The 23,801-nt window shown below is 44.1% G+C and overlaps 1 protein-coding gene across 5 annotated transcripts in view; it reads right to left on the bottom strand.

Moving 5' to 3' along the window:
- The window catches only part of Traf3 (TNF receptor associated factor 3), a 107,363-nt gene that overhangs the window by 34,271 nt on the left and 49,291 nt on the right, over positions 1-23,801 (bottom strand). For 2 of the 5 annotated variants that reach the window (XM_028764451.1, XM_028764450.1), the window contains exon 2: positions 15,076-15,186. The gene's annotated coding sequence lies outside the window, so the exon portion shown is untranslated. Of the gene's footprint in view, positions 1-696; positions 809-12,905; positions 12,977-15,075; positions 15,187-23,801 lie in introns of those variants that run through there. The other 3 variants (XM_028764452.1, XM_028764454.1, XM_028764453.1) reach the window with 3 other exon arrangements.

Genomic DNA, 23,801 nt, shown 5'->3' with positions numbered 1-23,801 from the left:
ATCTTAAAGGTCTATGGTAACCTGGCCCCTCCCAGCCCCTTCCCATGATTCCTGCATATTATTATTAATCTGGCTCTTCAGATCCTTTCCTCATTGCTCCAATGCCTCCGCTCTCCCCACAGATCTGACCCTCCTGTTCTCCTTCCTCTCACTAGTGGGATGTCCCTCCCTGTTTTCTATTCTGCCCAGCTATTTATTGGGTGGTAAGTATTTATTGACCAGGCAGCAAAGAAATGGTAAGAACAATTTACACAAACTTGAGACAGGAGATTCTTGGTATAAGCATTACAATGGCATGTCTGGACTGAAACAAGATATGAGGACAGAGAAATCTGCACTTGAATAACCCAAGGGTAAACTTTACACAACCTACAAAACATTATGCCCGCACATGAGTCTGTGGAGGCCCTTCTTATTCAAACCATCACATTCCACTCCCTGGCCCCCATAGGCTTGAAGCTATATAAGGCAGAAATGCATCCAGTCCTACTTCAAACAGTCCATCAGTATCAACCCTGTTTAAAAGTCCAAAGTCTCTTCTGAGACTCATGGCGATCTCTTAACTGTAACCCTCTATACAATCAAAACCAAAAAACAGACCACATGCTTCCAACGTATACAAAGGGGAGAATATACAGAATCAATCCAAAGGGGAGAAAAGGGAACACAGTGAGGAAATGAGTCCAAACTCCACACCTCCATGTCCGATGTCAAAGTGGTCTTCAAATCTCCAGCTTGTTTCACTGTTTCAGTCTGTTGACTGGAACACACTTCTCTCTCCAGGGTTGATTCCACACCCAGTCTGCAGCTTCCTTGGTAAGTACTGCATGATTCGGCATCTCCAACATCTTGGGGTCCCCGAGGCAATCCAGGCTTCACCGTCAATGGCCTCTCTAGACCTCCATGCAGGCGCACCCTGACACATACCTGCCCTGAGCAACTTTGCTTAGTTGTGGAGGGAGATTCCATAATCCATTTCTTGTATTCTTGACTCTAAAGCCAGAACCATGTGACCAGAGCTGTCAAGTTCTACTGTTTGCTTGTGCTGGAACATGGCCTCTTGTTTAAATATATTTTCATCAGGTTTCTGGGTTAGGTGGTTTCCTTCACGGCCTAAGCTTGTCTGTCTTGGAACTAGATCTACAGACCTGGTACCTTCAACTCAGAGATCCGCCTGTCTCAGCCTCCATGAGTGTTGGGCTTAAACGCCACCACTCCCTGACCTAAGCTTTTAAAAATTCCTTTTCTAAAGTTGGAACCGTAGCTGTATGGGGTCTTGTCCTGAGCCTACCAATCCTTTTATTCAATTTAGCATGCTGTCTTTGATCTATTTGTCTCCTTGAACACTGGACTTGACTCCATATTTCCTGGTGCTCCTCTTGTCCTCACACTGGACATTTTGCATTTTTTTCTCTCTCAGCTTGCTCCTTTTCATTATAAATCTATATATGCATGGGCACTAACCACCAAGCAACACAGTCAGTACTAGGCTGTCTGGACATGTCCTTTGCCAAAGCTAATCCATAGCTCTTTAATTTAGCCTCAGAAAGATTTTTTTTTTTAAAGACAAGGCCAGAAAGCAGGCAGAAAGTGTCAAAATATCACAAGCACAGTCTCTAGGCTATACACTAATATTTTTCTTCTTTAAAACCTCTTGAGCTGGGCCATCATAATCTACATTAATCTCGGCATCACTGTCTTTCATGCTTCTGATAGTATAACCCAGTAAGCCCCACTTAAAGCGTCCAACTGCTTTCCTAATCCAAAGACCCAAAGTCCACGTTCTGCCAAGGAGAAGCCACATGGCCAAGCCTGTCCCAGCAATACTCCACTCCCGGCTCAAGGCCTGTCTTAGTTAGGGTTTCTATTGCTGTGAGGAGACTCTATGACCACAGCAACTTTTCTTTCTTTTTTTTTTTTCAAAGTTGCTTCTTTTGTTGTTATTTTAAGAAAAGATGTACTTATTTATTTATTTTATATATGTGAGTACACTGTTACTGTCTTCAGACACAGCAGAAGAGGACATCGGATCCCATCACAGATGGTTGTGAGCCACCATGTGGTTGCTGAGAGTTGAACTCAGAACCTCTGGAAGAGCAGTTGGTGTTCTTAACTTCTGAGTTATCTCTCCGGCCCCCATAGCAACTCTTAAAAAGGAAAGCATTTAACTGAAGCTGGCTTACAGGTTCAGGGCTTTAGTCTTTTAGTCCTAAGGTGGGAAGCAAGGCAGCACACAAGCTGACATGGTGCTGGAGGGGTAGCTGAAGGGTTCTACATTTGGTTCTCAAGGCAACAAAGGTAGATCAAATCCTGGGCCTGGCAAGGGCATTTAACGAACCTAAAGTTCACCCTCAATGACATACTTTCTCCAAGGCCCCACCCATTCAAACAAGGCCACGCCCCGAATGCCAGTCCCTAAGCATTAAAATATATGAGCCTATGGGGCCCATTCTTATTCAAAACACCACACTGAAGGACCAAGCTAACAATGAATAATCTTTCTGTTTCTATGGTATGTTGTGCTCTATGTAAACAAGTAAAGATTACAATCGCAGGTCTTTGTTTTTGTAAAATGCCAAAGAAAAGCAAACAGATTTAAAAAAAAAAAAAAAAACAAGAAAAAGCTATACCAAGCATATTAATGAAATCCTTGCAGGAATTTGCTATAAAAGGCACAGAATGCCTAGAGCACGCAGGCCTGTCAGGATTCACCTCATTCTCCTGAAGATCCCCAGAGCTACCTTACTTAGGCTTCTGACAACCTGTCCACATCCCTCACACAGCCACTCTTGAGCTCAGTGGTTGTGAAGTAGCTAGCTCAGAGAAAAGGAACCGCAGGAACGGGAACAGCAGGCTGGTGTGCTGTGTGCCTACCAGCAGTGACAGCTGAGGAAACCATCTGAGCAGCAGGGACCAGTGTTGCAGAAGCCAGGGGAAGAATGTGGGACAGCGTTGCAGGATATTTGATCACATTGTGAACCCCAAAATTGTGCTATTTACTGAAAAAACTTGTTTCTGGTTGTGGTGCAGCTCACTCTAGGACACAACTTTCATCCAAGAGCTTTCTGTTTATTGTAAACAGGATTAAATAAAGTCAACTATAGGTCAAGAGGTAGAGCAAGGCAGCTGGAGAGATGGCTCATCGGTTAAGAGCACTGACTGCTCTTCCAGAGGTCCTGAGTTCAATTCCCAGGAACCACATGATGGCTCACAACCATCTGTAATGGGATCTGATACCCTCTTCTGGTGTGTCTGAAGACATTGACAATGTGCTAATATATATATATATAAAATAAATAAATCTTAAAAAAAGAAAAAAAGAGGTGGAACAAGCACCTAGATGACCGGAAGTGAACATAGAAAAAAAAAGAGAGAGAGAGACTACGAGGAAGCCAGGAGGACTGATAGACACACAGGAAGCAGAAGGGAGGGGGACATTTGGGTTGAGGATTTAGTGAAGGCCTGGAGAAGGACAGTGGGCTTTTCCTTTTGGGAGGAAGGTCAGCTGGGTACTACTCTGTCTCTCTGAGCTAGCAGGTTTTCACCCCAGCATTTGGCTCCAGAGTCTTTATTGGTAAAATCAAATGTTTGGGGTTTTGTTAAGAACAACAGGACAGGGACTGCTGGGGCCGTGGGGCGTCTCAGTGGAAAGGTAAGAATATTCTGGAACTAGAGAATGGTGGTAGCTACACCATTGAAAAGCAGACTAAAGCCACTGGGCTTTAATAAAGGGAGTGAATTCCCATCTTAATGTAAAAGCTGGATGTAAACTAATACAAAAGTAATTTACTCAAAATAATACCATTTAAATGTGGTTAGCTTGTGATAGGGAATACACAGTAGATATAGCAGGTCACATTCACCCCAATGCTAAAGGTATACGGTGCTGTGAGCTGTGGGCAGTCAAGGGGCCTAAGGGTCCCACTTTTATTATAAGGGTCCACATCCTTAGAAAACAACTAAGATAATTCCAGATTCTCTGACTATAACTACCCAGCACAAAAAATTCCTTCTCATGGTTCGAAAGACATGTGGCAAGGCAGCCAATGTACAAGCATGCAGCCATGTCTCCCTTCACAAACTGTGTCCAATGTCTGAATTACGCCATAGTTTTCATTTGCTTCCAACAATGTATCCTGAAGAACTCTCTTATCACCACACGAAAGCTTGAATTATTATTTATTAGTCTATGCTACTTTTCATTGAAGTATCTTTTTTTTGTTGTTTTTTTGTTTTTTTCAAGACAGGGTGTCTCTGTGTAGCCCTGGCTGTCCTGGAACTCACTCTGTAGACCAGGCTGGCCTCGAACTCAGAAATCCGCCTGCCTCTGCCTCCCAAGTGCTGGGATTAAATGAGTGCGCCACCACTGCCCGGCTTTCTCTCTTTCTTTCTTTTTTTTTTTTTGAAGTATCTTTCACTCATGCTATCTTCTGAGTTTTACCACACGGCATAGTTAAATTCTTTTCACCTGTAAATAGTGTGAACAGTTTCTTTACAGGGACACAGACTACACAAAGATGATGCGCCACAGGAATCACATGGTTTCTTTTTCTTCTTTTCTTTTTTCTTCTTCTTTTTTTTTTTTGTTTTGTTTTTTGAGACAGGGTTTCTCTGTGTAGCCCTGGCTGTCCTGGAACTCTCTCTGTAGACCAGGCTGGCCTCGAACTCAGAAATCCACCTGCCTCTTCTTCTTTTCTTTTTTAAAGATTTTATTTATTTATTTTATGTATATGATGAGTATACTGTAGCTGTCTTCAGACACACCAGAAGAGGGCATCGGATCCCATCACAGAATTACAGATGGTTGTGAGCCACCATGTGGTTGCTGGGAATTGAACTCAGGACCTTTGGAAGAGCAGTCAGTGCTCTAAACCACTGAGCCATTTCTCCAGCCAGGTTTCTTTTTCTTTTCTAACACTCTCCCCTCATCCTACAAAGACACAGTGTCTCTGTGTAGCCCAGGCTGGCCTCAGAGAGCTCTGCCTGCTTCTGTCTCTCAAGTGCTGGGATTAAAGGTGTGTGCCACCTCCAACAGCTTCATTTCCTAAAATACACACACACACACACACACACACACACACACACACACACACACACGAACGAACACATGGTATAGTAACTGTTTCTACAGGCAATATATTTAAGCTAAAAGATTTTTCAAAAACCATGCTTTCTAGCCCAATTAGGGGAGTGTGGTTTCCCACCGAACACTCAGCATCTGTGACATGAGACACTCTCAGAGGCCTGATGTCAACCTAATAATCCTATTTGGAACATTAGTTCCTGCACTTTCCCACTTTCCAATTCACAAATAAAGACAATATTCTGCTTCCTCTGCTTCAGGAAGCTTCTATCAAGTTGCTGGGCTCTCAATGGCAATGCTCAAACAGTAAACTGACCACAGATGAGAGAAGCATCCTCCTGAGGAGGAGCGCGGGATGCCAGTGTGGTGCTGGAGTACATGGCACGGCCCAGCAATGATCCTCCATGCTTTTGTAATGCAAAAATTAATAGGATAATCTTTAAATTCATGTGGAAATATAAGAGATCTAGAGAACATAAATCTCGAAAAAGAATAAGACTCATTTTCTGGTTTAAACTTTAATTTTCAGCTCAGCAATCGGGCTCTGATATCAGCACAAGAGCTGAAGAGGCAGGGTGGTGGTCACTGCTCACTCATAGCTGTGAGAGACCTGTCTTCACCTTTCCTCTCAAGTGGTCAGCCTGGCTGAGGACAGTGCATTGGGGAGGATGTGGTAGGTTCTAAGCCCTAAGTTCTAAGTGTGAGGACAGTGCTTTGGGGAGGATGTGGTAGGTTCTAAGCCCGTGTGCAGAATGCCCTTCAGTCAGAGCACAAGGCTTCCTTGTACCCTCCCACCTCTCTCCAAATGTAAACAGTCTTTCTGTTTAAGAATATTACTAGCATTCATATTTAAGACTTTTGTTTTATGTGTATGGATATTTTGGCTACATTTATGTCTAGGCATGCCTGGAGCCCAGCAGGCCGGAAGAAAGTGCTAGATCTCTGAAGCTGTAATTCTAAACAGTTGTGAGCTATCATATAGGTGGGAATCAAACCAGGGTCTCTGCAAGAGCAGCCACTTCTGCAGCCCCTTGTTTGCATTACGGAGACACAGACTCACTGTGCAAGCCTCAGGCTTATCATGCAGCTCGAGATGACCTCCAGTCCTTGATATCCCCCTCAACTTCTGGGATTACAGGGTGAGCTACCACATCCAGCTCATGTTTCTCTTCCGGTCAATACCCTGCCATGTCTCTAGCATTACAGACATTTCCATGTTTGCTATGGGATACACTTCATATTCTTGCTGTGGTAATGCTTACTTATCATGCAAATGGTGATCCGGTTTCTGCATTATGCACAGTCAGCTCTCAGCACCCTAACTCATCTCTTCTGAGGCACGTGGACAAATTCTCTAGGGCATACACCATAAACTAAGGGTTCCAGGAGTAGCAAATGCCACCTTCCGGTCAATCTAGACAGCAACCTAGTTTTCTTTTCTTTTTTTTTTTTTTTTTTTCTTTTCTTTTCTTCTCTCTCTCTCTCTCTCTCTCTCTCTCTCTTTCTTTCTTTTTTTTTTTTTTTCGAGACAGAGTTTCTCTGTGTAGCCCTGGCTGTCCTGGAACTCACTCTCTAGATCAGGCTGGCCTCGAACTCAGAAATCCGCCTGCCTCTGCCTCCCAAGTGCTGGGATTAAAGGCGTGCGCCACCACTGCCCAGCATCACATGGTCTTCATTTTGTCTTTACGTTTTAAAACCTAAAAATTTAGGGCCTTAGAAAACTAGGTTGTGGCTGGGCGGTGGTGGCGCATGCCTTTAATCCCAGCACTTGGGAAGTAGAGGCAGGCGGATTTCTGAGTTCAAGGCCAGCCTGGTCTACAGAGTGAGTTCCAGGACAGCCAGGGCTACACAGAGAAACCCTGTCTCAAAAAAAACAAAAACAACAACAACAACAAAAAAGACCATGTGATTAAAAAGCACAGGTAGTCCCCCAAACCTGAGGTATTGATACTTTTGGTCTTCATGGAAACAGTGTGTACTCTTAGCCCTGAACTATGTTAAAAGTGCAGAGAAACTGCTGGTGGGCAGGTTGCAGAAATGACAGCTTCATGAGGGAATTCCAAGGAGCTGTGATATGAGACGTACACAACCCCACAAGCAGCCTCAGCCACCCCTGGAGCTCCAGAGCTCCAGACCTCTGCGTCTCTGCCAGGCTAACCATGGGTAAGAAACGGCTTCCTCCGCTCTTGACCACAACAAACACAGAAGCCTTCTATGACCTCAAAGAAGGGAAGGTGGTTTAAAGTGGAGATCAATGGCTGTCTACCGTGCGGGAGGCTAGCCCAAGTTACATAAGACCCTGTCTTTAGAACCATGGGCTGGGGGTGCTCAGTGGGTTGAAAAATGTTTGCCAAAGCCACATTCTAATAACCTAAGTTTGATCCCTGAAATCTACAGGGTGGAAGGAGAACAGTCACACCAACTCACACACACACACACACACACACACACACACACACACACACACACACAGGTGTTTTCTCTGTGTAGCCCTGGCTTGCCTCAAACTCAGAGATACACCCGCTTCTGCCTCCTGAGTGCTAGGACTAAAGACGTGACGTGTGCCACCATACCCAGTTATAAGTAAAACAAACAACAGCAGCAGCAAAAGAAGGTGTCTTTATCTAGCCCTCGATGGCTTGACCATTTTTTAAAATGTAAAAAAATAAATAAATAAAAGGAAAAAAAAAAGCTTTGGTGGGCAGTTCTTTGCTTTCAAGGGCAGCTAGATCTACACAGTGGATTCCAGGCTAACCGGGGATAGAACATAGGAAAACCTTGTCTCAAAACAAAATAACAAAAAGAAAACAGCAAACGAACAATAAAACTGGAATGGAGAGACGCTCCAACAGTTAAGAATACATGCTGCTCTCCCAGAGGACGTGAGTTCAATGCCTACCACCCACATGGCAGCTCACAGCCATCTGTAACTCTAGTTCTAGGGGATCTGAGGCTCTTCCGGCAAGCACATAACACAGACATACATGCAGACAAAAAATTTGCACACAAACATTTTTTAAAAAATAAAGTAAAGGTGTGAAAACAATTAGGGCTGGAAGGGATAGCAGAGCAGGTAGGACTTTGTTTGTTTGTTTGTTTGTTTGTTTGAGACAGGGTTTCTCTGTGTAGCCCTGGCTGTCCTGAAACTCACTCTGTAGATCAGGCTGGCCTGGAACTCAGAAATCCGCCTGCCTCTGCCTCCTAAGTGCTGAGATTAAAGGCGTGCGCCACCACTGCCTGGCAAGGTAGGACTTTCTATCCCATCTGATTACCTGAGCTCAGTCCCTGGGACTCACACGACAGAAGAGAATTGAATCCTGCAAGTTTTATTCTGACCTCTACGCAAGTGCTATGAGGTCAAGCATATACACATATCAGATTAGAAAAAGAAATCTTAATTAAAAATGGGGAGCTGGGACATCCAGGTCTGGCTCCCTCTATGGACAGCCTGGTAAACACTGCTCACCATGACCCGTCTCAGGAGATGGCAAGCATGTGACCCCATGCCACACAGTAAGTTAAAGGTAGAAAGAGCAGAGATGCTACAAGTTATCCAGAGGAACTGACCCTGAGAAGATGCTAAACTGGACACAGGGAATCAAAGGACAAGGGGCCAAGAGGTCACTAGCATGAGTTTGGAGCATGGGTTCTGGGACAGCTGATGCAGAAGGCAGCCACTGCCCACTACAGACTCCTTTTGATCCTGTGTGGGGACAACACCTACAAGTTCAGCACCCAAACAAAGACTTAAGTTCAAAGACTTCCAAACCAAAAGAAAAAAAAATTGTAAAACTTCAGTTCCTATAGTTAAGACAGCTGTACTATTTCTAAAATGTTTGCCACAAGGACATCCTTGGGAACCCCCATGTACCACCTGCAGGCTATGTACAATCATCAGGAAAAACAGCAACCTTAGTCTTTGCAATCTCTCCAAACAGAAGACTGAAAATCTTTGATCAGATTTCATGATTGGATAGAAATACTTTCATTTCACTTATTTTTACATGGCTATAAACATAGTATACCTCTGTCCTAAAATTTAGATTTAGCGATTATAAGCTAATAAGATTCTATATTTATAATTTTATTGAAGAAAAGTTATGCTGGTTCAGTCGAATGCATTGAAGATGGCATTTGAGGAACGATTAGGGTTTTGTCAAGCGTGTAAGAGCCCGAGCCGAGGAAACAACATAGAGTCTCCAATGCCCAGAAGCTGAACACAAACACATCTGGGTGACATGACAGGTCACCCACAGGATGGAACCTGAGGCTATTGCCGACACTTCTCCTCCCATCCTCAAGAAAACCAAGTGGGAAAAGAATGTTTGCTTCCAACACATGAAGAGCTAGCTTTTGCCAAACAGAAACAATGACACCTCTAGGCAAGGAGTTACAGTCACGGGAACTGCAGGGCTAGAACATGGCACTTAACCACTCACCCACAGTGACACCCTGAGGAGGAGGCAAGGCCAGCAGTGAGCAGCAGCAGCAGGAGCAGCAGCAGGAGCAGGAGCAGGAGGAGCAGGAGGAGCAGGAGCAGCAGCAGCAGCAGCAGCAGCAGCAGCAGCTCCAGAGCCCATGTCCTGGTGTAGCTAGGTATTCTACCCTTCCCACAGGCTGAGTGCTGTAGTCCTCCTGTCTGCTATATTTTCAGATGGAAATTTATTGTATCTGAAGGCTGTATGTAATCCAACTTCTGATATGTGTAACCTTCTGAGGACGCAGCCTCTACAGTTTCCAAGTAGCTGCCTTAGATGCCTGGTTTACACATGTGATGCGGCAGAAGGATGGTGACTTCACACTTCTCTGCCGTCAGCATTAAGGTCTCTACTCCTGTGACTTGGCTACATTTTAATTTTGGAGCTTAGAAACTAGAAACAAAAGTACATCTGCTGACAAAAGAATGTTCCAAAAAACTGGAAAGCCCGGGGAAAACCGAAAAAGGGAAGCATCAGATAAACAAAGAAAATGGCTCCTGCCAGCAAGAAAGGATGAACCGGCTTTCACACAGAGAGAGAAGCCTGCTGTCCAGTCCAGCAGGGGATCAGTGTCACACAGTGAGGCAGTGGTGACAGGGAGGGAGGTGGTGGAGGGCAGGTGTGTCACAGTGCAGAGGACTCCTGGAGACCTGCACTTCTGCAGGAGCCCTGGTACAGCAGCCCCCTTTGGATTCCTTATGCCAGATGCTACCCCGTGGCATCATGGCCAAGTATAGGAGAAGGCCACCCAGGGAGGTGAGCGAGCACAGACACTATGTTTCAGTTTCTCATTAGTGGCTGCTCTGTTACCTTAGCTCACCATTGGAAGGCTGTGGGGAGGGCAGGTACGGCACGGCAGCAGGAGCAGGAGCAAGAGCAGGAGGGAGCTGTTCACACGGCACCACAGTCAGGAAGCAGAGGGAAGAGAGCTGGTGCCCAGCTCACTGTCTCCTTTTATTTATTTATCCTACTACCCAGCCTGTGAAAAAGTATGGCCTGCATACACGGTAGACGTTCCTCCTCTAGTAAGACCTTTTGGAAACAGATTCATAAATACATCCAGACGTATGGTTTCATGGTGGTTCTAAATCAGTCAACTTAAGATTAGTTATCTTATTAAAAGTAAAAGCCCTATTCAAAAGGAGAATTAGAGTCAGACCAACTCACTCAAACTGACAGGATCAAAGAACTAAACACAGACAAGAGCTTACAGTGATAAGAAAGTAGCCACTCGAAGCTCCACGTTACTCTGTGCTTCATACAACTTAGGGCATTTACTTCTAAGATTTAATTATTTCTACTCTTTATATGTCTGTGTTTTATCTCACCTGCATGTGTACCACACACATGCTACTTGGGGAGGTAAGAAGATGATGGCACTGGATGCCCAGAACTGAGGTGACAGGTGACTGTTAACCAAACTGCAGCTGGGAACCAAAACCAGAGAGAAAGCACACTTCTGGGAGGGCGTGGCATTCTTAGCGGCTGAACCATCTCTCCGGCCCTATACTCTAGGATTCGAAAGCTCTGCTCAGTCCTCTGAGACCACGCCTAGAGTTCTGGCCTATAGCTGGGGTTCTGCCTCTGGACAGAAAGGACGGAGCAGAGCCCGGGGCTCGAGCCACACTGCAGGCCTCCAGCAGCAGGCAGCACCTTTCCAGGGGAAACACTGCCTGTCTACCAGAAAGGGAGTGGGAACCAGGGGTGTGGGGGTGGAGGAGAGGGGGCATGGGGGAGTGGGTGGGCTGTAATTCCCCTTCCTAGAATGTTAACCTTATAGGAAAATGGATTCAAATAGCAAGAAACATGGCCATATTAAGGAGGTGCTTACAGTGTTTAAGCCAAACTATAGAATAAAGTGTGGCACTCCAGTCAACAGCTTTCATAAATTCCTTCCCTTCTCCCTAGTTCCCCATTTCTGATAGGAGCTCTGACCCAAGTTCTCCCCTCTCCTCTCCTCTACTTGGAGACAATATGGGTCCCCAAGAAAGATAACAGCTCTTCTCTATCTGAAATACATGAAAAATACTAGCTACCTATTTTTTGATCACTGTGAAGGATTAGAAACAGAAGCTAAGCCAGGCGGTGGTGGCGCACGCCTTGAATCCCAGCACTTGGGAGGCAGAGGCAGGTGGATTTCTGAGTTCGAGGCCAGCCTGGTCTACAGAGTGAGTTCCAGGACAGCCAGGATTACACAGAGAAACCCTGTCTCGAAAAACCAAAAAAAAAAAAAAAAAAAAGAAAAGAAAAGAAAAAGAAAAAAAAGAAATAGAAGCTAAGATTTTTGAAAAGTATTTCATTGTGTCTTGGAATCATGAAAAAGTTTTGTAAAGCCACAATACAAATAAAATGAAAAAGAACTTCTTTCTCTGAAAGCAGTGAAATTGGTGCATCTAACTGTGTAACCAGCTGAGGGTACTGCAGGGATGGCTTGTCTTAACAAGGTTTTCTATTGCTGTGACAAAGCACCACAGCCAAGGCAACTTAGAAAAGAAACGGTTTGTTTCCAAGGGTGCGTCCATGACCATCATGACAGGAAGCAAGGCAGTGAGCAGGCACGGTGCTGGAGCAGGAGCTGAGAGCTCACATTTCAATCCATACACAGGAGGTAGAGAGAGCTAGAGAGACGGGGCAGAGATGAAAGGCAGACAGAAACAGAGACATAGAGACAGAGACACAGAGAGAGATGCTGGGAATGACCTGAGTCTTGAAACCTCAAAGTCCACTCCAAGTGACACATTTCTCCAACAAAGCTGCATCTCCTAATCCTTCCCCAAAAGTTCCACCAACTGGGGACCAAGCATTCAAATATATGAGACCGCGGGGCCATTTTCATTTAAACACCACATGACTCAAGTGACTTAAAAAAGTAACTGTTTGGCAGTCCAAAGACATTAAGAACTGCAGGAAATCTAAAGCTATGCTGGTAGCATAGTGTAGGCGACATGCTGGTACTGTTATTTACAACAACCACATACTTTTACAGGTTAAAACAACTGAGTGAATATGCTAAACTTGTTAGGAACCAATTTCAGCATAAGAGAAAAAAAGGTAAATAGGAAAAAAAAAAAGACTCAAATACTCCTAAATCTCAAGTGAAGACTGAACACACCATGGTCACCAGGACCAGAGATGATCAGCAGCTCCACAGCAGGAGCATTCACACCAGAGAGCCCACGGTGGCATGTGCCCACATCAGCGAGCCCCCACAGCATGAGTGTCCACGGTGGCAAGAGCCCTACGGCCTCTAGATCCCACTTCCACAGAGGACACCAGGGTTGCCGAGAAACACAGGCAGTTGCAGGTGGCAGCAAGGAAGTTCAAGATGAGTAGACAGCACCTACCGAGACCAGAAAGCAAGGAGGACAGGCTCTGCCAAAGGCCAAATACTGTAGCTATCAATCAGGAGGCTCTGCTGGCCACAAGTGGCATCTGACCATCTCTAAGAACACCTAAAAACACAATTCACAAGTAACAGCTGGTTATAGCCTGCAGAGGAATTTTTATACAGCGACGTGGCTGCTCTGGCAAGGGACCCCATCCAAAGCCCTTCTAGGTCTATGCGATGCAGCCCAAACGTAGACACACTCTGGATTAGAGTATGATCTGGCTGGAATACAGACAAGCCCTTAGGACACACCTTTAACTCCTAACAATGAAGGTAAGGTTAGTTTGTAGAAGGAAGCACTCGTATTTAAAAGTGACGTCTAATTGAGGAGCAAAGTGATGAATCAGAGAAAGATCTGACAGAATGAGTCAGAGATAGGATACGCCCAATTCACTTGGGAACCGCACAGCAAAGAGAGGCTACACAAGAGAGGAAAAAGGGGTGGTGTGTGTATGTGTACTGCAGTTCATAGAGACATGGGTGAAGACAGAACAAGCCAGAGGAGGAGAAGAAGCCAGAAGATTAGAGCAGATTGCCACGTTTATTATAAGGCCAAGCAGGGCAACTCAGGCAGAAGTAGAGAGAAGTCGGACTGAATCAGTCAGCTTGGAAGATTAGATTGTACGGAGGCTAGAAGCTTCCAGGCTTAGGTCTAGGCATAGTTAGAACACAGAAGGAAACACTCTCGGCTTAGCACAAGCTGTATATTCACACGGCTTAGGTATGGCTCTCACCCCATCCCTTCATCTGAGGAAAAAAGAGACACTTACAATAACCCAAGTGATGGCAGAACTATATGGCTGAGAACTTACGGACATAAAGACTCAGGCATGTGTTTATCCTGTTTCAATTTGAACTGTCCCTCAGGATAAGCAAATATTGAATGAAGGAAATTACTGATACAATAATACAGAAACATTTCAGTTGCTCAAGGAAGAATACACGACAAAGGTAGAACAGGGATACATTGCAGGCTCTGGGGACTGAGCACTGGGCAGCAGCCCCCTGTGCCTGCTGACACAGGCGCACACCAGCACTGGATGCCTACAGGGAGGGCTGATGCAGCCAGAGAGGCAGCCTCCGAACAGACCCACCTGCCACATGCTCAGTGGCATGGCCACAGCCAGGCGGGGAAGCTCTGGGCACAGCCAACAGCCTAGACTTCACAGCATACAGTATCCAGGGGGCTGGGTGGGAGAGACCCTAATGAACAAGGAGACCCACTTGACAATGGAAAGAACTGTTAACTGCTGGGCAGGAGTGTCCCCTAACAACACTGTGGTTAGAAATGAAACTTAGGTGAAGGCTTTCTTGCTGCCTTTCAACTGATCAGAAGTAGCCATATAGTAACTCTCACTCTGCAAATACTTCAAACCCTTTTTTTTATCTTAACGCTGTAACATATTATAGATTCTTAATTCCAAGTAAAAAAATGTCACAATCATAAACTAGAGATTAAAAAAAATGTTATTCTTTTCACCTTTCAAGTCTCTAGAAAAAGACAGTTAAGGAGCCGAAGGCGCAGTTCCATGTGGGGCCGTGGCCAGCAGGTTGTCAGGAAGCATGCTTGTGAGGTGGTGAGAGCTATCAGAGTGGGCTGGCAAGGCAACTCTACTACCCTTGTTTTTCAAGGTTATTGAACCATTCCTGAGTCCCATAGGTCCTAGCCACTGTGATCACAGTTTCATGCTAGCTTGAAAAACCTGAGGGAGAGCTGAGGTGCTGGCTCCGCGGTTAGGAGCTGTACTGCCTTTAGAGAGGACCTGAGTTTGGATCCCAGCACCCTTATCAGGCAGTCACAGTGCCTGTACTTCCAGCTCCAGGGCATCCTTATACTCGGCTTCTGACTCCACGTACATTCAGTACTGACACACAAACCCCAGAACATAGACACACACACAGGCACGCACCCACACACATACACCCACACGGTGAATGGAAGAAAAGACAGCTGGTCGAGCACAAATGAAATGCAGGGGGCACATAGGCAGACCCTCAACTCAACCTGAGACCAACACTGAGGTGGCTGAGACCATGTTCTGCAGCTTAGATGATCTTTATGAAGAAGGAAGCAACAGCGTAAGAAAGAAGCCTGCCCAGCTGTATTAAGACTTCCCAACACTTACCTGTGTCATACGCTGTGAGGAGTCCAGGGAAGCTCAGAAGGGAGGGAGAAGCTTCCACAAAGACGTTGGAGCAGTGCCAGCCTTATCCTTCAAGTAATGGGGACCCTGTACCTGAGAATCAAGAGGAATGCCTGCTCAGTGCTCGTCTGGAAAATGGTAGACGCTTTAAAAAACAGAATTTCAAAGCATACATTTTTATATAATGACAAAGTTCGAGATAAGTTTTTTTTTTTTTAATCATTCTATATGAGCCGGGCAGTGGTGGCGCATGCCTTTAATCCCAGCACTTGGGAGGCAGAGGCAGGTGGATTTCTGAGTTTGAGGCCAGCCCGGTCTACAGAGTGAGTTCCAGGCCAGCCAGGACTACACAGAGAAACCCTGTCTCAAAAAAACCAAAAAAAAAAAAAAAAAAAAAATCACGTTATAAAGTCTGACTCTTTTTCCCTTTAAATCTCTTTTATGCTAAATTATTACAGACAGTAAAGTTCCAGGAACATTCATACAGCGTTGCCATGGTTATTACACAGTAAGCCCAACTACAACCATGGTCGAGGAATGGAGTGTTCCCAGAACTGCAAGCCCTGACTGCCTTGCTCTGATCACAGAGTTTCTGCAGGCTCTAAAAAATCTTTAGCTCCCTCGGCTCTAAGTTTTTACCTTTTTTTTTTTTTTAAAGATTTATTTATTTGCTTTATGTATATGAGTACACTGTCTTCAGACACACCAGAAGAGGCCATCAGAGCCCATGACAGATGGTTGCAAGCTACCATGTGGTTGCTGGGAATTGAACTCAGGACCTCTGGAAGAGCAGTCAGTGCTCTTAACTGCTGAGCTATCTCTCCAGCCCCCTTTGCTTTTTCTTCCTTCCTTCTTTCCTTCCTTCCTTCCTTCCTTCCTTTCTTTTTTTGGTTTTTCGAGACAGGGTTTCTCTGTATAGTCCTGGCTGTCCTGGAACTCACTCTGTAGATCAGGCTGGCCTCGAACTCAGAAATCCGCCTGCCTCTGCCTCCCAAGTGCTGGGATTAAAGGCGTGCGCCACCACTGCCCGGCATCCACTTTTCTTACTACAGTTAAAACCAAACTACATAAGTCTCATACATACTGAGGCATTCTTCCCCTATTTTTGCTTGCTTCAGAATTTTATATCAATAGTCATGTTCTGAGTATATACACTGGGCTGGTCTGAACCTTACAGAGATCTGCTTGCCTCGGCTTCCCAACACTGAGATAAAGGCCACTGGGATTAAAAGCCACCACCCCTGGATGTTCTCTCATTTTGCTTTTTGTTGATCAACACTGGTATTGCTGGAGCTATCATGTAAAATTGGAGTATAAATATACAACTCGGCTATCCAGGTGTTGGTTCAAAGTTCCTGCTTCAGAGCAAGTGTGAACCGCATGAGACCGGCTACATCTACCTCGAGCATGTAGATATGCAGTTCTCTGGTACAGCTAGAAGAATGACTTCTGTACCAGGCAAGTGCATCATTCAACGTCTTCTAAAGAAAGCCAAATATTTCTCAAAGCGGCTATAATAATTTGCACTCCTAGAAGAAGGATAGGTGAAGATTTCTGTTGCTCAGTTTTCCAAAAGAACTAATCGGTATATTAATCCTTTTAACTAAATAACTGCATAATGGTATCCTTACAAATTCTTAATACAAAGTTTAGGCTTTTTTTTAAAAAAATGTTTTTAAAAAAGATTTATTTATTGATTTTATGTATATAAGTACACCATTGCTCTCTTCAGACACACCAGAAGAGGGCATCAGATCCCATTACAACTGGTTTTGAGCCACCATGTGGTTACTGGGAACTGAATTCAGGAAGAGGAGTCAGTCTTCTTAACCACTGAGCCATCTCTCCAGCCCAAGTTAAGGTTATTTTGAATAAACTTTATAAAAATTCACATTTGATGATCATGGCACAGAAATTTAATTCTGCAACCAAGTGTCTGTTAGGTTCTTGTACCCCAATTCATCACTAAGTGTAACTACCCACTCTGAGCCCACCAGCTTCTAAGCTCTGGGCCTAGAAAAGCGGCACTGATTTGGGCTTTACTTACCTGTGTTGGTCCCCTCTCTAAACAAGGCCTGAGTCAAAATTTATGGAGTCTTTACTTTTTACTTAAAGAGATTCTGTTTCCCACAGATCGTGAACATAACGTGAAGAGTCCTGCAGCGGACAACGTCATCAGCCAGCTCTGAGTAAAATGCTGACTTGAGAACAGAGTAAATCTGAAGGAGCACGCAGGAAGACCCTCACCCGGATGAAGGACCCACAGGCAACCTACCTAATGCTTCCAACTGGCCAGACACTGATTTGATTATTCTACGTAAAATATCTTCTAGCTTCCACTAATGTTCTCTAATTGTGAGTTATATAAAAAAAATATGTAGCCCTGGCTTGCCTACGATTATGAGGCTAGCTTCAAACTTCCAGTAACCCTCCTCTGCTTTTCGAGTACTGCTATGACAGACATGTACCATCATGCCCTACAGAAGTTTGTTTTTAAACTCTTCATATTCTATAATTACCTTTTTATTCTTGGCTTATAACTTAATTACAGAGGCCATATACTATAATCTGTATTACGCCAGTGCTTTGAAATGTACTGATACTGACTGGAACTGCAAGACTGACCAGTTTTTATAAACACTTTTACATACTTGAAAAATAACTCTGGTGCTATTTTTGGATATATTATATACGCTATATCAAACAAGAGACTTAGATTGAGCTACATTTACTTTTTTATTTGCTTGTTCCATGAATTATAGCATTGTGTAAAATCTTCATCATGACTATGAGTGTGCCCACTTTTCTTAGAACTAATGTCAGTGTCTACTTGTCCATTCTGAGGTTATACTGGTAGGTTTATCCAAATTTATAATTTTTTTCCTCTACATTGAAACTTTAATCATTATAAATTAGAAAGCTGAATATGCCTCCAAATAATTTCCTTAGCCTTCTGGGCACACAGATGCACGATGTGCCACTGATTGGCCTGCTGCCGGCAGTGGTGGTGGTTCAGGAGCCTAGGCCTGGCAATGGGTGTAAGCATGAGCACCACGTGCTGCTCTCAGGCCTGGTCTGACCACACGCACACGCTCTCTTCCCCATGTCAGACAATCCTGCAGACCACGCCCAGGGTTCTCAGAGATGGGAGAATGGAGAGGTAGAGAGAAAACTGACCTGAGCTGGGAGAAGGCTCAGGGAAAACAATGCACCTGCCATGCAACCTGAGCTGTGACCCCAGGTACAGGGGTACAAGGGGAAGGAGAGAAACCCAAAGCTGTCTTCTGACCACCACACACCTTCTGTAGCAAACCTGCCCACACATACATGCCCATTACATACACTCATACACGCAAATACACAGACACACACACACATACTAATAATAAAATAAAATTTAAATTAAAAAAAAATAAAGAAAACCCTTGAATCCCTAGATCACCATGTGGAAAGAGCTATGCCCGCTCGGACAGGCTGTTGAGGACTTCTGTGTGGCAGGAAACTAATGCATTAGTAAGCCACTGAGATGGGTGACACCCCAGCACCTTCCTGTGTCTGCCATGTGTGCACTTTATCTCACTTACACAAGAGGACATCTGGTTAGTGTCTGTGTAGTGTGCTTTTCTTGATTTTGATTTCAACATGTCTAAATCCTTATGCCCTAGTAGGGTCCCTAGAGAGCAGGACTGACTTAAATTTTTTAAAATTCCAATCTAATATACTTAGATTTTTAACTGGAACACTTAGCTCATTTATGCTAGAAATGATTACTGATATTTGGGTTCAATCTGCTTTGACATGGGGCTCCTGTTGCCTTCTTCTGGATTAGTTACCATTCCTGCCCCTGCTTCTGAGTCACTGGGAACTAAATAGTCTCTTTCTTTTGAATTATTATTTAGAAATATGATATTCACTTATTTCTGTTAATCTGAACTTTCGTATTGTTTGAGACAGGGTTTTGTGTAGTCCACACTTATCTCAAACTCAATGTAGCTGACATGAACTTGAACTCCTGACCCTCCTGCCTTCAGTCTCCCATCTGTGATGGTTTGTATCTGCTTGGCCCAAGGAGTGGCACTATTAGGAGGTGTGGCCTTGTTGGAGTAGGTGTGGCCTTGTTAGAGGAGGTGTGGCCTTGTTGGAGTGGGTGTGTCACTGTAGATGTGGCAGTTAAGACCCTCATCCAAGCTGCCCGGAAGCTAGTCTTCTTATGTTTGCTTTCAGAACAAGAGGTGGAACTCTCGGCTCCTCCTGCACCATGCCTCCCTAGGTGCTGCCATGCTCCCGCCTTGATGATAATGGACTGAACTCTGAACCTGAAAGCCAGCCCCAATTAAATGCTGTCCTTTATTAGAGTTGCCTTGGTCATGGCGTCTGCTCACAGCAGTACAGCCCTAACTAAGATAGCATCTTTCACATGATGTGAACACTTTCAACCGTTACCTTCACATGACACTTCTGTACCCAGCCACCCCATCCCCCCTTTCCTCACCCTTCTGAATTCACTCAACATCTGAGGCACCATTATCTGCCTTCTGTGTTTTCTATCTCCCAGTTCTGCATCACACTGAGTTTTCTCTTTGCTCTATTACTCCAGTTAGCCACAACGGATTTTCCAATATTAAACTAACCTTTCATTCCTGAGATAAACTTCTCCTGACCACTATGGAATAACGACTTTATCTGTTGCTATGTAGATTTGATTCGCTAAATGTTTGGGGGATCTTTCTGTGCTTTGCAGACCTGTCACAGAAGTTTGTCTTCATGAAGTCCTGTCTGCTCTTGTAACTGGGAGAGTGTCACCTTTGCAGAATTTATTAGAAAATGTTTCCTATTTTTGAAAAAGGTTCTGTCCAGTTAATATTTTCTCCTATTTTTAGATTTACTTTGTTTATACATGTTTTGCTTACATGTATGTATGTATGTATGTATGTATGGGCACTATGTGTGTGCCTGGTGCCTGCCGAGGTCTGAAGAGGGCACTGGGTCCCCTTGAACTGGAGTTACAGATGGTCATGAGCCACCAGGTGGGTGCTGGAAACTGAATGCAACAAGTGCTCTTAACAACCGAATCACCTCTCGAGCCCCAATATTCTTTCTTTTAAACATTTAGTATAATTTACCAGTAAAATATCATATACACAGTCTTCTTTCAAGCATTTTGAATTAAACTCTTCTTCAAATATTTTAAGGTTTCTTTTAGAATGGCTTTTTTTTGGAGTACGTGTGTGGCTATGCATGGGCACAGGAGTGTGGAAGTCAGAGGACAGACAGCAGAGGACATCCGGCAGGGCTGGCTGTATACTTGCACTGTGCGCGTCTCAGGGACTGGACTTCAGTCCACAGCCTTTACCTGCTGTGCTCTCCTGACAGCTCCACAGCTGGCCATTAGTTTCTTTCCCCGATATAACACACATCTTCAACTTTTCACAGTACAGAATCCCATAGAGCTCTGTACTTAGGCACAGTGACACATGCCTCTAATCTTAGCACTCAGAAAGCTGGGACTGGGGATCAACAGTCTAAGATACACAGGGAGTATCTCAAAAATAAAGCTCAGGAAAACAAGAACAAACAAAACCTTATCAACTTCATACTTGCATTTTCTTCCATCTTTCATGTTATCCTTTATTTTACCTCTACAAGCATTACAACTTCCAAAATACATTATTTTTCACTTTAAATAGTCAAGTTTAAAAAAGATTTACTTATTACATATGCAGCAGTCTGTCTGCATGTACATATGCAGGGCAGAAGAGGGCATCAGATCTCATTACAGATGGTTGTGAGCCACCATGTGTTTGCTGGGAATTGAACTCAGGACCTCTGGAAGAGGAGCCAGTGCTCTTAACCTCTAAGACCCTAATTAGTCAATTTTAAAAGTGCTACTTAAAAGTAAAATTAACCCTTTATGGACCACTTCAGGTTCCCATCACACTGTCTTCCCCATCTATCTGAAGGCCCTTGGTATTTCTTGTATAATGCAATTCTGTTGTCCTTTTCAGTTGTTGGAGTTTTCTTATTTGTTTCTGTTTTTTAAGATAGTGTCTCACTATGTAGCCCACATTGGCCTTGAACTTGCAATCCTCCTGCCTCAAACTCTTCTGTGCTTGGGTTATGGGTTATGAATTATGGGCACGATGGCAGATGGTGGGCTGGGACAGGTGGTGAAACCCTAGGCTTTGTATGCTGCCAGTAAACTACATCCTGAGTACCAGGTCCTTTGTTAGCTTTTCTTGGATTAAAACAATCTCTCTCTTCATTTCAGAAAGATCTTTTTGCTGGGTACAAAATTTGAAGTTAAGATTTAGAATTACAGTTTTGTTTTCTTTCAGTATTTCATACATAAGCCAAGTGTCTTTTGGTTTATAGAAGATCTGACCAGATATATGCTGTTAAAGTTACCTCAGTTCCCTTGTAAAATAGCATTTCTTCTAACTGCTTAAGATCTGTCCTCTTTTTTTTTTTCTTAAAAAAAGAAACCCAATTTTTAAGTGTGTGCATGATTTGCCTTGTGTACATGTGTACATGGTCCACATAGCAGGTACACACTGAGGCAAGAAAAGAACACTGGATCCCCTGGAGCTAGAGTTACAGGTACCTGTGAACTGCCTGACTTAATCTAAGTGCTAGTGACTGTCTCCCTCCAGTCCTCTCAAAGAGCAGCTCGTGGCCACTGAGCCATCTCTCTCGATCCCACTGAATGCTTTCATACACTACTAAATATTGGATTTCACTGTATTATCCTCTCCCTTGGAGTGCTGGATATTGAACACAGGGCCTCATGTACACTGGGCAAACCCTCTACTATTGAGCTATGCTCCTGGCCCCAGAACCATGAAAACTTGCTACTCTCTCTAAAAACTAAGTTGTTGTTTGCTTTTGTTGAGTTTTTCTGTAGTGGTGGGAATCAAACTCAGAGCCCTCTTTAAGATCCTGGGTTTCATTCTTTGAATATAGATAAATTACGTAGACTTGGCTAGAAGCAACTTACTTGAGAGCTAAAGCAACCTACAAGGTTATATCCCTGTGCACTGGCTACCCACTGCCCTAGGTGAGAAGACTGACAACTGACAACACTGTGGCTGGAGGACAGTCATTCGCAACCTTATGTGACAGTCTGTTCTTTGTGGTGGCTTTTTCTGGCTTTGAGATATGTGTGCTGTGTATGTGACAATCCAGATTTCAGGGTCACTGTGCAGACTCCTGTAGCTCTATGCAACTCCTCTTCCCCAAAGGTGCTTAGCTTTGTAACTGAAGAGGCTGGTGGACTCTGGCTTTTCTCTCCCTTACCTGAAGTGTGGAAACTAACACTGAATTCAGTAAAAGGTACTTGAAGGTCAAATCCACCTGGCTGCTACTTTTATAATGAAGCTTTGTTAGAACAAATCTACACTTGTTCATTTATGTTCTCGCTTTCAGAAGAAGCACTCGTGATAGTAGAATGGTTAAGGTAGAAATCCTGAGGTCCGCCAAAGCCGGCATGTCTGTAGTTGTTCAATGCCCTTTACAGAGAGAACCATGCCATGCCAGCTCTGGTGAGCCGGGTGCCATTCAGCCCATTCACCTGGTGTCCCTGTTTCAAAGGACATGGTCTGAGTCGACCTTGTACAAATATCTAAAAGCCGCTATTTCACAGTCTTCCCGGTTTGTAAGTTAAGATGGCCTGTTCCAGGGTGAAGTCGAGACTCGCCTCAGGCACAGATGTTAAGAGACTATGTAAAAGGTACAGTAACAGAGAACATGAAAATAAATGGGGAGGACCCTGAGGGACAGCACGACAACATTTTATAAACAGCACCAGTCACAGTGCTATGTGAGAAACAATCAATACTAATATTACCTTTAGCCAAAAGTTTTGTCTACAGATATCATTTAATTTTTTAAAATTATTACATTAAAATATCATTAATTTTAATTACTAATGCCTTTGGTGTCCCCATAAATTCTATACTGTTTGCCTCCCCTGGCCCTGCCAGAGATCTAGTCCTGATAGTCCCATCTTAGAACACACAGAAGTTTCCAGGAATAACTTTTCCCATGAAGCAGAATCAAGACCAGTGCCAACAGGAATTATCAATATTTTTTTCCCCTCAGTGATGTCTGGGAAGCAAAGAGTACTCTCTTTATTTGCAGCCAATGGTCACATATGTATGTGCATGTTCCTACCCTATCAAAGGCAATTATCAAGTGGAGATAAATTAGCTATGAAAAAGCAGCACTCTGTAGACAGGATAGTACTAAGGGAATTTAAACTTTCCTATAACCATGAAATATACGCGCACAAAACATGGCTGCAAATAAAGCAAAATGCAGTCAGGTGGGGCTTAGGTAATGTCTTAGTTACTGTTCTATTGCCATGAAGAGACATCATGACCACGCAACTCTTAAAAGCATTTAACTAGCCGGGCAGTGGTGATACACACCTTTAATCCCGGCACTTGGGAAGCAGAGGCAGGTGGATCTCTGTGAATTCAAAGCCAGCCTGGTCTACAAGTTCCAGGAGAGCTAGAGCTCCACAGAGAAACCCTGTCCTGGAAAAACAAAACAAACAAAAACCAACCAAACACCACCAACAATAAAACTTGCGTACATTATCATCATGGCGGGGAGTAGGGCAGCACGCATGGCAGGCAGCATGGTGCTGGAAAAGTAGGTGAGAGCGATACTCTAAGCAATAGACACACAGAGAGAGACAGAGAGAGAGA

This window comes from Grammomys surdaster, unplaced genomic scaffold (genome assembly GCF_004785775.1).
Source record: "Grammomys surdaster isolate TR1022 unplaced genomic scaffold, NIH_TR_1.0 144, whole genome shotgun sequence".
Classification (NCBI taxonomy): Eukaryota; Metazoa; Chordata; class Mammalia; order Rodentia; family Muridae; genus Grammomys; species Grammomys surdaster.
Note: the sequence above shows the minus strand (reverse complement) of the source record. Positions and strands in the feature narration are given on the sequence as shown.